The sequence below is a fragment of the Manis pentadactyla genome, chromosome 6 (genome assembly GCF_030020395.1).
Source record: "Manis pentadactyla isolate mManPen7 chromosome 6, mManPen7.hap1, whole genome shotgun sequence".
Taxonomy (NCBI): domain Eukaryota; kingdom Metazoa; phylum Chordata; class Mammalia; order Pholidota; family Manidae; genus Manis; species Manis pentadactyla.
This window is the reverse complement of record NC_080024.1, coordinates 55504120-55520371: the sequence shown is the minus strand read 5'-3', so window position 1 is coordinate 55520371 and position 16252 is coordinate 55504120.

Sequence of the window (16252 nt, the reverse complement as noted above, 5' to 3'; positions counted from 1 at the left end):
GGAATGCCCCTGTAAGAAATCCTTTCCTGAAGAGCCTAGATCTCCCCACTTCATTGAACAGTTGGCTGGATGTTTTCATTTACTAGATTAATTTAGCCATCTTTCTTTGAAAAAGAATGCGGTCACCCAAAGTTATTTTTTTATTTTCATTTTTTTAATTTCAGAAGTTTTTCTAATGGCTTTGTAACAAGAATACTAATTATGAATAGGAAATTTCCAGGCTTTTTTCCAAACAGCATGCTAATTACTTTGAAGACAATGCATGTGTCAATTTAATAATCACTCACATGGCTTATATCTACATAATGCCAAAGTAATAGGTTAACTAAACATAGTATTACCTAAAACTGAGTCATGCTAATGAATAAACCAGTTGAAATTATCTTGCCATCCAGTATAGGCAAAAGAACTGACTAACTGACTCTGTTTAATGGAAGATGCAGATTGTCTATATAATTTTTTGCCATCCAAATGAAAGTCACTTTAGCTCTGTCAGCTTCTGAAATAAAATCGTGATTAGTGTACTTATTCCTTCATAATATGTAACAGTAATTCAGAGCAAAAAGAATGCATTTGGGCCATTATCTGTTCAAGTTTAGTAAGAGGCAGAAACAAGTAATAGTTCAGAGCCCAAACTCCAAAGACAGTCTGGATTTAATCCACTAACTAGCTGTGTGACTTGAGAAAGTTACTTCATCTGTAAAAAGTTTCCTGTTAATTATAATAGTGAAAGGTTGTTATAGGATGAAATAATTACAGTTATATATAAAATGCTTAGAGCAGGGCCTGGTATATACAAGTGCATTATACTGTGGGCTCACTCACTTTCTCTTATCCATACATTGTAAACATAAAAAATTATGTTTCCCACAACAATGCTACAATTATTCATAATCATAGCAATGAGATCACATTTATTTTATCTTTTCTTACATTTCTTAGCAAGCAATATGTTTAGAATTAAGTTATATTAATCTGGCAAAAGACTGTATTGGGCCCATGCTTTCCTAGAATTATTCTTTCTATATCACAGTATCTATAATCCAATCCATACAGTAGTTATCAATTGGAGGGCATTTTATTTTTAAGGTTGTAGGCAGCAGATTAATAGACTTCAGAAGTCATATATTCTAGCTATTCTCCAACCACTCCTTCTCCCAAAACAAACAATAAAACCAAAAAGTCTTGACAAAGATAGGAAAAAAATAATAAATCTTGAACAGAAAGAGCCCTATTCATTTTCAAAGCTTTATTCTCAATTTCTCTTTCACTCCAAATACACAGCATAGAATCTCTATTTCTAGAAATTGGAAATGGTATTATTGCTATTGGGTGGAATTAATATTTAATATTAGCAACATTTGAGAAGACAAGGCTTCTTTACTAATGTAGAATTCATGGCACCCATATCTTTTTTCACTCTTATGCCATGAGTATAAAGTACTTTAGATAATACAGTTGACCCTGGAACAACAAATATTTTCTCAAAATAGATTTGCTGGGATTTGTTGTCTATCATTGAAAAGTTTTAGCAATATGAAAATGTTTTTATTAAATCCAAACTGAAAGCAAATGTATTTTTCTTACATAGCCAGAAAAGTTTTTCCCCTCTTTTTTAGTGCAGGATGTATTTCATTTTTCCCTATAGAAACCCTTTGCACTTTTTTGTACCCTGCTGTCTGCTCTAGGAGAACAGTATCTGTGGTATATAATGGGATTCCTTGACCACTGACTTCCTATTGGGTTTGGTTAATGAAGAAAACTAGTGTGAGATCAAAAGGCAGAAAGAGAGTGAAATGGTATTTATGCCCTAGACTGACCAATCCCCCAGTCAAAAGCTATCTTCCTTGTTTCTGTTTTTCAGCACTGTTCTGTTCCCATGTCCCTGAGCTCTGGATACTGTTCCTTCCCCTTGTCCCTTCTTACCTGTTACTGGTTACAGCTGTTACTAGTCCTGGTTACTGCAGTATCCATTGTAGCTTCCCCACACCCCACCCACAGTAAACACCCCCTTTATTAAACTACTGTCAAATCATGATATGAGTATGCCATTCTATTACATTCAAATACTCAGCTAAAGCTTCCTGCCAGGACCATAACTGATACCCTTACTGAAAAATCTCATGAGATAACCCAAAATATATGCTTTATTTTGTACTAGAAAACAGAACTTGCACTCAGCAGAAGATTTGGATTTTGTTAATTTTTAGTGCCTCTTACTATTTCATGTTGCTACCTTTCTTCTCCTCAGTTCTCCCAAGATAGTCAAAGCTGGCCCCTCTATTGCTCTGCAGCCTCACTGAATCACCCTTCCAATAGTACCTCACATCTAGAGCTTTTCCTCTGCTTTCCAGACACCAACATCTACCTAGCTTAGTTACACATCCTTAGGTACTAGCTAACAGGTAAAAGCTACTGAACTGTGTTAACATGATAACTGGTTGGTTAGCATATTTTCAGGTTGACAGAACTTTTCTTTGAAGTAATGCCTTGATTCAAAGAATTGTAATAGATTTCTGGAGAAAGTATTTTGAGACGGGAAGTCTTCACACTGCTTCAGAATCATTCCCTAGGGATGACCATTTAACTCTGTCTTAAAATGGAGTCAGATATGTTATGTTCAGTACGATATCTGTTTATGGATATCAAATCTGAGAATCACAAAAGTGAATGCAACAGTGGTATTAAACATGTTCCAATGGGAGATTAAAAGGATTTTGTCTTTGCAAATAAATTAAGACACACATTATCTAATGACACTATTCTACTGGTAACTGTTGATGCATTATACATAATATATGAGGAACAAATTTCATATTTATCATTTTTATAATACTGAAAGGTTTAAAATAATTCAATTTAAAGATATACAAAAGTTATAGCATATTTACATATAACTGGGTTCTGTGGGTACTCATTTTGTGGAGATAATTTTTTTAACTAGGCAATTAAAAAACATCCAGTGTTATTTTCTCATGTTTAAAGATTGTCTAAAAATGTTCTTTAGTGGCATTACTTGTCTCCTTACAAGTAGAAGAATATCACAAGCTATTTAAGTCATACTGAAGTTAAAGTGTCCATCTCTTTACATAAAATACCTTCAATTTTTCATGATCAGAATTATAAAATGATAGCTCTCTCACATTGGCTTAACACATGAGCTGCATCTAAGTGTACGGTTTTAAGTCATTGCAATACAATTCCCAGCTCTATTTATCAAGATTGATATTTAAGTGATGCTGAGCAATGAGAGTACAGTTTGAGTGATGAGAAGTGGTTTTGATAAAATATCACAAATACTCACAAATCCCAGCATTGGCCCCCCAAAATCCATATTCTTTAATAGTTAAATCTGTACAGTAATTTGTGATACCAGGATTTTGGAAATTATTGTGCAAAAGTAAAAATGTTATATTAAGGAAGCAAATTTTTAAAAAATTGATGGTATTTATAATATTGTATTTCAGTCATTTTCTCATCAGGCTTCAAATCATGCTCAAATATGTAATAAAAATATCTGTGTCTTTATAAGTGAGAATAAATCATTTTACAGTGGAAACTGAGCATAGAGAAATTTAAAAAGAAAGAGGGAGCAGATTTTTTTTAAGAGGGCATCTCTCATATTTATTGATCAAATGGTTGTTAACAACAATAAAATTCTGTATAGGGGACTCAATGCACAATCATTAATCAACCCCAAGCCTAATTCTTAACAGTCTCCAATCTTCTGAAGCATAACGAACAAGTTCTTACATGGTGAACAAGTTCTTACGTAGTGAATAAGTTCTTACATGGTGAACAGTACAAGGGCAGTCATATCACAGAAACTTTCAGTTTTGATCACGCATCATGTACTATAAACAATCAAGTCAGATATGATTATTCGTTTGATTTTTATACTTGATTTATATGTGAATCCCACATTTCTCCCTTATTATTATTATTATTATTTTAATAAAATGCTAAAGTGGTAGGTAGATGCAAGATAAAGGTAGAAAACATAATTTAGTGCTGTAAGAGGGCAAGTGTAGATGATCAGGTCTGTGCCTATAGACTAAGTATTAATCCAAGCTAGACAAGGGCAACAAAACATCCACGGATGCAGAAGATTTCTCTCAAAATGGGGGGGTGAGGTTCTAAGCCTCCCCTCTGTTGATCCCCAATTTCTCACCTGATGGCCCCCCTGCGACTGTGCCTGTCTTAGGTTGTTCCTCCCTTGAGGAATCTTACCCATCTCCGGCTAACCAGTCATCTAAGAGGAAGCAGATTTTAAACATGGAAAATAATGTGTATTTTTAGGATCAGAATGAAGGGAACATTTATGTTAATGATCACTAGTTAGAAATATTTTTGGTTGGACTGTCCTGGGACTGATTTATAATAATATCTCCAATGCAAGGAAGCCAAATATGAGCTCACATGATACAATCCACCCTAATGAATGTGCTGACTTCCATGGGTCCTAAGATAAGAGAAAGAAACTCAGGTGAAGCTCACAATTGTGCTAATACTGCCTGGGGACCATTTCCAGACCATGGCAGAGGACTAGAGTCCAAAAAAAGCATATAAGTCCTACTAAGCTAAGGTGAAAGAGATTAAAGTACAGGGTAACTAAAATGACTGTAACTTCTGTAGCAAGTTACTGAAGAGGAAGAGGTAATGGATGGAAATGGCTGAAGTCATACAGAAGTTTCCTGAGTCTTTGCTGAAGGCTAGACTGCGTATTGACAATGCAAGACTGTCAAGGGCTTATGAGGGTGGCTCTTACGGAATTGAGATCAGAGCAGACATACAAGAGATACACTAGAGATTGCAGATATTGGAGTCAGAGTGGAGAAATTTCTTTAACACTTCATGAAGACACTGATGCAGCTGAGACAACAGAAAGAATAAGCCTTAGAAGTTAGAACCAGGCTTTAGAATAAGGCCTGTATTACACATGTCTCAAAAAATAACTTAAAACTATGCTCTGAAAAAATCCCCAGGAGAAATTATTTTAAATATTTTTGAGTCTTGCCAAGCTAAAGAGCTTGAGAACTACTTGGAATTTCCACATTTTACTATGTCTTAACATAGTGAAAACATAAGCACACATGAGTTCACATTGACTGACCATAATGGAACTAATTATAGAAGCAAAAATCAACACTCCTCAAGGTAAGACAACAGAATCCAGAATCTCTACAAAGTGTCATTGATGATGTCCCTTATACAATCAAAAGTTATGATATGCAAAGAAATGTAAAAATGTAACCTATAGTCAAAAAATAAAAAAGCACTCAATAGAAATAGAACCTGAGATGGCCTAGATATTAGATTTAGCAGGCAGCTACAAATAAATTTAGGGAATTAAAGGAAAATGTGTTCAAAACTAAAAGAAGATATGGTTTCAATGAATGAACAAATAGATAACTCATGCAAAGAAATGGAAACTATTAAACATAGAATTCTAGAATTCTAAAATGAACAGTTGTAACAACTATAATGGAAATTTCATTGAATGAGTGTAACTGCAGACTGTAAATGTCAGAAGAAATATCAAATTGCAGATTTTAGGAAAAAGAAAATGAAACAGAGCATTAAAAACCTGTGGGACAATATAAAATGGATAACAGAGAAAAGAGCTTAAAAAAAGGTTTAAACCCAACAAGACCAGTAATTACATTAAATATAAATGGGTTAAAATTCCAATTAAAATGTAGAGGGTGTCAGACTTGATATAAAGGGTGACCCAACCATATGCTTTCTGCAGGAGATATACTTTAAAGATACAAATAAGTTAAAGTGAAAGAATGGAAGAAGATATGCTATGTAAATAGCATAAGAAAGCTGATGTTTTTCTATATTAATATCAAGACAAAGAGTATTATAAGATGTAAAGAGGGATATTTCCTAATAAGAAAGAGGTAATTCATCAATAATATAGAATAATCCTAAATTTTTATGCATCTGATAACAGACCCTCAAAGTCCATAAATTAAACCTGACAGAACTTAAGGGAAATTTTGACAAACCCATTATCATATGTGGAGATTTTGACACCCCTCTTTCAGTAATTGAAAGAAAAAATGTAGAAAATCAATAATGATATTAAAGTTTGAAAAACTTTACTAGCTTGACTTAATCAGCATTTTAAAAATTCTACACCGCAAAACTGTAGAATACACATTCTGAAAGTGCAATTGAAAGAGTGCACATGAAACATTCACCAAGATAGACCATGTGCAAAGCCATAAAATAAGTCTCAATAGATTTCAAAAGATTGAAATAATTTGAGTATATTCTATAACCACAGAAAATCAAATTAGAAATTGATAACTGAAATGTAGAGATCCCTAAATATTTGGAATTTAAATAACACACTTCTGAATAACTGGCAGGTCAAAGAAAAAAATTCCAAGGGAAATTTTTTAAATTTCTAACTAAATGTTAATAAAAGTACAATATATACAAATGTATGTGATTTGGCTGAAATAGTGCCTAGATGAAATTCATTGTTTTAAATGCCTATACTAGGAGAGAAGAAAGTTTTTAAATCAATAAGCTTCTACTTAAGAAGTAATAAAACAAAGAGGAAATTTAATGCAATGTTAGTAGAAGGAAAGAAATAATACATATAAGAGCATATGTCAATAAAAATAGATTATCCTAAAGAAAGGAGAAAACTAATAAAACCAAATTTGGTTTTTTTCAAAAAATTAATAAAATTGATATGTCTTCTGCAACATTAATCAAGAAATAAAGAAAAAAGAAAAGTGCAAATAAGCAATATCGAGACTGATATAAAAGGTATCACTGCAGATCATGTAGACATTAAGAATGCTAATTGAATATTACAAATAACTTTATGCCAATGTATTTGAAAATTTAGATGAAATTTAAAAATTACTTGAAAAAATGACAGCAAAACTGACACTAGGATAAATAGGATATCTGAATAGTCTAAATCTATTAAAGAAATTGAATCCATAATCAAAACACTTCCCAAAAGAAAAATATGAGGCCCAGGTGATTTAACTGTCAAGATTAATCAAACATTTAAGGGAGAAACTAAAAAATCTTAAATAAATTCTTTCAAAAAATAGAGGGGGAGACTATTTCTCAACTCACATTATGAGGTCATCACAACTCCCCTATAAAAACCTGGTAGACATTAAAATAAAGGAAATTACACATCAGTATTTCTAGTGAGCATTCAATAAAATATTAGCAAATTGATCCAGGACTATATACAAAAGATAATACTTTATAATCAAGTGGGCTTTACCTTGGGATTGTAAGGTTGGCTCAGAATTGAAAAAAAATCAATTAGTGTAATTCACCATGTTGACAAAATAAAGGAGGAAAACCATGTAATCATCTCAAAAGAGAGAAAAATCATTTGAAAAATTCAACACTCATTCAGAATAAAAAAATAAAATAAATACTCTTAGCAAACAAATAATTGAAGGAAATATCCTGAACCTTGTAAAAGAAATCAACAACAATCCTACAGATAATATCATATTTCATGATGTAAATTGAATGTTTTTTCCACAGCTTTGGGATAAGACAAGGATGTCTGCTGTTACCATTTCTATTCAACTTTGTGCTAGTTATCATAGCCAACATAATAGGGCAACAAAATGAAATAAAAGGTCCAAAAGCTTCCTCCACTCACAGATAAAATAATGCTAAATAATCTATAAGAAAAATTCCAGAATCAATAAGACAATTTATCAAAGTTGAAAGCTAAAATGTCAACATGCAAAAATCTATTGTATTTCTATATGCTAGCAAAAAATAATCATAAATTATATTTTAATGCAATTTTCAATATTGTCCAAAAACAAAATGCATAGGTATCATTTCAAAGAAAGATGTACAAGACCTCTACATTGAAAATAACAAAACAATGAGATATATTAAAGAAAATTTATATAAATGGAAAGTTATAACATGTTTATGGATAAATGGTCTTAAGAAATATGTTCTCAAAATACAGATTCAGTGCAATCCTAATAAAAACCTAATAAGTATTTTGGATAAATAAACAGGCTGTTTAATATCTATATGGAAATGAAAAAGACCTAGAATTACCAAAACAATTTTGAAAAAGAACCAAGTTAGAGAGCTTACACCACCTCATATTAAAACTTAGCATGAAATTTCAGTAATGAAGACAGTGTGGTATTGGTATAAAGATAGTATAGATCAAAGGAGGGTTTGAAATAGAACGACACTCATATTGTCAATTGATTTTCATCAGGGTGCCAAGTAAACCTAAATATATAAATAAAACTATAAAGCTTCCAGAACAAAACATTGGAGAAAATTTCCAGAAATAATAGCTGATTATTTTGTAGGCAAAATACAAAAAAGTCATAAAAGAAAAATGAATAAATTGGACTTGATCACAATTTAAATCTTCTGCTCTTTCAAAGACATCATTAAGGAAAAAATGAAAAGGCAAGACATAGACTGGGAGAAAGTATCACAATGTATGTTTGATGAAGGACTTATATTCAGGATACATAAAGAACTCTTAAACTAAATAAGATAATTCATTTGTAAAATGGGCCAAAAGCTTGAACAGAGATGAATGAGCAATAAGCACATGAAAATACATTCAGCATCACTACTTATCAAGGAAGTCCTAATGAGGTCTCACTACACATCTAAAACATTTAAATTTAAAAAACATAACAAGTCAGGATGTGAAGCAACTAGAACTTACACATTGCTGATGAGAGTGTGAAGCAGTACAACCACTTTGGAAAACAGTTCAGAAGTTTCATATAAAATTAAACCTATATTTACCATAAAGCCATGAATTTCACTCTTAGATATTTGCCCAAGAGAAACTAAAACATATATCCTCAAAAACTAACTATACACTGATAAGTACAGCACTTTTATTCATAACAGGCAAAACTAGAAGCAATCCAAATATCTATCAACAGGAATAAATAAATTGTGGAATATTCATACAATAGAATAGAACTCACCAATGAAAAGTTTCAAATTACTGTAACATGCGACAACATGGATGCATCTCAAAAAGAAGCCTAACACAAAATTGCATACTGCCAGAGTTCATCCACATGAAGTCCTAGAACAGGTGAAACTAATCTGTAAAGATAGAAATCAGATCAGCGGCTGCCTGGGAGAGAAAGCAGAGGAATTTGAGCAAAGGGACACAAAGGAACCTTCTGGGGTGATGAAAATGTCCTACGTCTTGAATGGGTTGGTGGTACCCACTTAAAGTACCTGTGCTTTACAAAATGCTTTGAACTATACACTTAAATGTGCACATTTCACTTTATATATATTATTATTCATATGTTATTTTTCAGTGAAGTTTGTTTAAATAAACTGAAATTTTGGAATCAGAAAACTAATTGATATATCATCTTAAGTACAATAATATAAGTGGGAAAGGGGATGTCTGATGGATGGAACCAATTCATCTAATATAATGAGAGTGTAGGTTGAGAATTCATGTTGCTGTTGGGTGCTGTTATAAACTGAACAAATGATGCTTTGTAAACCTTAGCTAGCAGTTTACAAAAGGAAGCAAGACTTAGTTTATAGGCAATTAGGAATTAGGCATAAAGTATAATTGCTGCTGTTATATTTGTAGTCAAGTAAAATTGTAGTATGATTAGACTAATTGAAAAGTGTAAAAAAACTCTGTTGTGTAAACTTTATTTAAGAATTGCTTTCCATGTGGAAGAACAACATTAGCAAAATTAAGTTGAAACAACAAAAGAATTCTATTTATTCTGGAGATTTCTGACCAACACAAAGCTACTAAAGTTACTAAGAGGTGTCATCTACTACTCAACCAAGAGTGCTGTGTCTTACCAAAGCTAAAGATTTCTTGGAAAGAAGCCATATGCCTCTCAGATTTTAGTAGGCTCTCCTAAAGACATTGCTGAGACACTGACATTGTAAGCAATTTCTACATCCAGTTGGGAGTGTCTGGGGTATTTATCCAGAAGCATTTGCAGGCTTACATTACACAACACTGTGTTTATTCAGTCCGTGATCATTTCTAAATAAAACGTTTAAATGGCCTCCTAAATTAGATGGTTCTCCATACAGTATCAGGGTTGTCTTTCTAAAACATGATCATCCTAACATCAGCTAACTCCCCCACTGCACATAGGAAGAGTCCAGACTCTGTTCTAGGATGCACGGCTTCTCACATTATGGTCTCAGTGAATCAATCTTTCCAGTTTCCTCTTCTACCACACCCTTTCTGCAATCAATTCTCTAGCCACTCTGAATTCCTCACCATTTGCCAATTATGCCATGCTCACTTATAAATCACTTACTATTCCTAAAACTCCTCAAACACTTGGAATGCTTAATCATCCACCCAGACCCATGTCAAATGTCACCTCCTTTATGAAACTTCTCTTACTCCCCTGAGAAGAGCATTTCCTTCCTCCCAGTTGCTACCTTATTTGTGCAATACCCTTGTTATATATATGTCATCTTATTCAGATTACATGTTAATAAGTCTGACTCATCTATCACATTTTGATTGGCTTAAGGCCAGGTACTGTTTCCAGCACTACGCAGGGTACGTGAAACATAATAGCAACTAAATAAATGTTGGCTAAAGAACGACTGATCATTTATAAATCTCTGTCAGTTTCCATGGATCCTGATTTGACAATTTCCAAGGATCTTGATATGGCAAGTACACAGAATCTTGGGCTTTGGACAAACCAATCAAGTTTATCCTTATGGCTACTACAATGGGGAATGACTATGGAGATAATTTAGATCTTAGAAAAAATTATAAGGCAATTTCTAAGCAAAACTTTTGATGAGGGAAAAAAAAATCTCATGAGGACTCTAATAGTCAAAAGTAGATGGTCTCCAAAGTGGTCATGGGTACTGTTCAGACACTGAAGGAACTGAAAAGAAAGCTTTGGCTACTAATGAGCAAATAGACCAGTAAGCCAAAACTATAGATATCTAGTGAATTAAATTGGCTGCTAAAAGAAACTTGTAAGAACATCAGAAATTTGAAGTTGTTGTTTAATTCCAGTGCCTATCAATGGAAATGTGAAGCATAAGGTTGATTTCTTGCATTGTTGAAAATAGAGATGAGATTATACAATTGAAGCAAATCTTCACTTTGATCTGAATGCAGAGACCACTGCCCTATGGACAGTGTGTGTGTGTATGTATATACCAACCAATTTAATTCACTAGACATCTACAGTTTTGGCTTACTGGTCTATTTGCTCATTAGTAGCCAAAGCTTTCTTTTCAATTCCTTCAGTGTCTGAACAGTACCCATGACCACTTTGGAGACCACCTACTTTTGGCTATTAGAGTCCTCATGAGTTTTTTTTTTCCTCATCAAAAGTTTTGCTTAGAAATTGCCTTATAATTTTTTCTAAGATCTAAATTATCTCCACAGTCATTCCCCATTGTAGTAGCCATAAGGATAAACTTGATTGGTTTGTCCAAGATTCTGTGTACCTGCCACATCAAGATCCTCGGAAATTGTCAAATCAGAATCCCTGGAAACTAACAGAGATTTATATCAGATCAGATAGTCATTTGTCAGCAAATATATATATATATATATATATATATAGAGAGAGAGAGAGAGAGAGAGAGAGAGGGAGAGAGAGAGAGACACACACACACATATGCATGCATACATCTCTGGTTTCCCTACTGTGCCAAAGTGTCTTCAAACATGACAAGAGGCTCCCCAGGACACCCTGCTTCTTTTCCCATAGCCTGACATTGTTTCAGTTCTTACTTGGAAGCATATCCAGGACCTAGAGCACATGGATGTTCTGTACACAATTTTAAATGAAACATTTTTATTATAAAAATCAAAAATGGCTAGAGGAGGGAAACTTAGCCTACTCACTGGCACTTCTATAAATGCACAAAAGATTGCATTGTTCTGGACCCAGTAATTATTATTAAGCATTTGTATATAACTTTATATTTACAAAGTGCTTTGTAGTCCTTTATATTATTATGCCTCACAGGAGTCTTATGAGGTAGGTCGGTATTGTTAAATCCCTTTTAACCCACTTGAGGAGGTCCCTCTTTGAAGTACTTTGAAATAAACCTTGAAGAATCAAAACCCTTCTGTGTTGTCTGGAAGAACATGGTAAAAAAAGACCCATTTTCAAAGTTTGTGCTACAAATCCCAAAGGGAGCCTGTGTGCTGGAGGAGGAGACTGGAGACCAAAACAGGATCTGTAAACTGCAACAATTTGTGTTGGAATAGTGGGCAGCCTGAATACACCAAGATTCGTGGACGAGGTGGGTTGTAGGGCCTGTTTTCTTCTTGGTTTCTCTAAAAAACCTGGTCTTGAGTACCAATAAATTGTCAATAAACAAAATATTTTTATAGGATATCCATATGAAATTGGCGAATGCCCTTCATCTTCATTTTCTATGTTTTTATATCATATAAAATGTAACCATAGATGATGAAATGCAGTCACTGAGTTCTGTTACTTATCCAAGCATTTACTAATTACCATACAGGAAGAATTTCTATTTGCATAGCTTTGGGAGATAAAATGTATCTTCTCTCCACTTTAAAAATAATACTTGTATGGAAAATTTAGAGAATAGATAAAAGTTGGAAACATTGGAAAATTTTATCCATACTCCTAATATCCAAGATAATCAATATTAAAAATTTTGTACTTCCTTCACATCTTTGTATAAACATACTTTACATTATTCTGGATTACATAGTGCATATAATTTTGCATTCCCCTTTTTTTATTTAATGTTTTAACAATAGTGTTATTCTATGACTTGTGTAACAAACACTATCACTTGCTGCTCTTCTGAGCATGAAAAAATTTATTGAGTCCTAGAAAGAACAGAGATTTCTACCATTACCCTAAAATAACATTATCTTAAAGATAGCATTACTCTTAAAATCTAACATGATAAACCTCCCTTGTTATAGCAGAGAACTGTCACAATTTGTATGAAATGGATCATCAGTCTCACAGCATTAAATACCATCTACATGCTGATAACTCCCAAATTATGTGCTCATGTCTCTCTTCTGAATTCCAAACTTGTATCCTGCTCACTCAGCCTTTACATCTGAATGTTTAATGGGCATCTCAAACTTAAAATGGCCAAAACTAAACTCTGCAGTCTCCCTCATCCCCCCAGTAAGCCTGCTCTACCAGGGGTCTTCTCATCTGAGTTAATGGGAATTCTACAATGCTTCCAGTTGCTCAAGCAAAGACTGTGAATCAGTCTTCACTTCATTTCCGTCATATGCAACACCCCATTTATTAGCAAATACTTTATGCTCTACTTTCAAAATTTAACCTCTGCCCACAACCTCTAGTGATACCACCCAGGTTCAAGTCAATGATTTCCCTGTGAAGTATTTTATTTGCCTCCTCTTTGGTCTCTCCTTCTGCTCTTCTTCCTTTTTAATATTCCTGTTGATATAGAAGCTGACATAATCCTGTTGAAATTCATTTTCGATATATTCGTATCACATCACATATAATCATAAGTGATACTGGAATACATCCCTCCTCTGCTGGAAACCTGGCAGTGGCTTCCCACTTCAGTTGCAAGCCTAAGCCTTCCTTGGATTTAAACCCACATGACTGCCCTTCACAAACACCTTGTTTAGCTCTTGGACCTCATGTCTAACTACTGCCCAGAGTGTCCACTCTGCTCCAGCCACAGTGGACGCCTCCCATGAGTATCCCAGAAACCGCATGCCTTGACACTTCTTCACTTCTTGTTCCCTGATCTCAAATGCTTTCTCCGAATACTCACACAGCAAGCTCTCACAGCCCTTCCCTTCCCGGTCCTACCAGCCAAAATTCAGCAGCTACTCCCACTACTACACCATCTATATCCCTTCGCAACATTTCTTCTCTTTAATATTTACTCTGGGTTAACATATTATATATGTTTCTTATTTATACTGTTTAATATATTTTTTCCACTAGAATATCAAGTAGAATATAATAGAAGTACAAACATACCTCATTGTATTGTGTGTAAAGTACATCATACCTTTGCAGATATGTGTTTTTTATAAATTGAAGGTTTGTGGCAAGCCTATGGCAAGTGAGTCTATCAGCACCATTTTTCCAGCAGTGTTTGTTCACTTTGTGTCTTTGTGTCACATTTTGGTAATTCTCACAATATTTCAAACTTTTCATTATTATTATATCTGTTATGGAGACCTGTGATCACTGATCTTTGATGTTTTACTATTGTGATGGTTTGGGGGCACTGTGAACTATGACCTAGAAGCTGATGAACTTAATCAATAAATGTGTGTGTTCTGATTGTTTCACCAACTGGCAATTCCCCCATCTCTCTCCCTCTTCTCAGACCTCCCTATTTCCTGAGACACAACAGTGTTGAAATTAGGTCTCTGAATAACCTACAATGGCTTCTGAGCATTCGAGAGAAAGGAAGAGTTGCCACTCTCTCCCTTTAAATCAAAAGCTAGAAATGACTAAATTTAGTGAGGAAGGCACATTTAAAGCAAAGATAGGCCAAAAGCTAGGCCTCTTGCACCAGGTAGCCAAGTTGTGAATGCAAAGGAAAACTTCTTGGAGGAAATTAAAAGTGCTACCCCAGTGAACACACAATAATAAAAAAGCAAAACACCCTTGTTGCTGATATGGAGAAAGTTTGAGTGGCTGGGAGGGAAGATCAAACCACCCACAACATTCCCTTTAGCCAAAGCCTAATCCAGAGCAGGGCCCTAAGTCTCTTCAAGTCTATGGAGAGAGATGAGAAGCTGCAGAAGAAAAGTTGGAAGCTAGTAGGGCCTGGTTCATGAGTTTAAAGAAAGAAGCCATCTCCATTACATCAAAGTGCAAGAGGAAGCAGCAAGTGCTGCTGGAGAAGCGGCAGCAAATTATCCGGAATATCTAGCTAAGATAATCAATGAAGATGGCTATACTAAACAATCGATTTTCAATGTAGACAAAACAAACTTCTATTGGAAGACGATGCCATCTGGAATTTTCATAGCTAGAGAGGAGAAGTCAATGCCTGGCTTCAAAGTGTCAAAGAACAGGCTGACCCTCTTGTTAGGAGCTAATGCAGATGGTGGGTTTAAGTTGAAGCCAGTGATAATTAACCATTCTGAGGATCCTAGGGTGCTTAAGAATTATGCTAAATCTACTGTGCCAGTGCTCTGTCAGTGGAAAAACAAAAGCCAGGATGACAGTGCATCTGTTTTTTATGTGGTTTACAGAATACTTTAATTCCACTATTGAGTCCTGCTGCTCAGAAAAATAAAAAAATTCCTTTCATTGATAAAGCAGCTGGTCACTCAAGAACCCTGATGGAGATGTACAACCAGATCAATGGTGTTTTCCTGACTAATAACACAGCACCTATTCTGCAGCTCATGGATCAAGAAGGGATTTTGATTTTCAAATCTTATAATTAAAAAATTCATTTTGAAGGCTATAGTGACATGGATAGTGATTCCTCTGATGGATCTGGGCAAAGTAAATTGAAAACCTCTGGAAAGAATTTTTCATTCTAGATGCTTTTAAGAAAATTTGTGATTCCAACCCTCATGGATGACTTTGAGACATTTCAGGACTTCAGTGGAAGAAGTAAATAGATGTGGTGGCAACAGCAAGAGAACTAGAATTAGTAGTTTAGCCTGAAGATGGGACTGAATTGCTGCAACCTCATGATAAAACTTTAATGGATGAGAGCTTGCTTCTTACAGAAGAGCAAAGAAAGTGGTTCCTTGAGATGGAATCTACTCCTGGTGAAGATGTTGTGAAGATTGTTGAAATGCCAGCAAAGGATTTAGAATATTACATGAACCTAGTTGATAAAACAGTAGCAGGGTTTGATACAACTGACTTCTGTTTTGAAAGAATTTCTACTGTAGGTCAAACGCTATCAAATAGCATGACATGCTACAAAGAAATAATTTATGCAAGAGTTGATTGATGCAGCAAACTTCATTGTTCTTTTATTATGAAAAACTGTCACAGCCATCCCATTTTTCAGAAACCAGCACCCTGATCATCCAGCAGTCATCAAAATGTAAACAAGACCCTCTAACAGCAAAAAGATTGTAACTTTCTGAAAGTTCAGGTTATGATTAGCATTTTTTAGCAATACTATTTTTTAATTGAAGTATGTGCATTGTTGTTTAAGGCATAAGGTTGTTGCACACATAATGGACAACAGTATAGTGCAAACCTAACTTTTATGTGCACTGGGAAATCAAAATTCATTT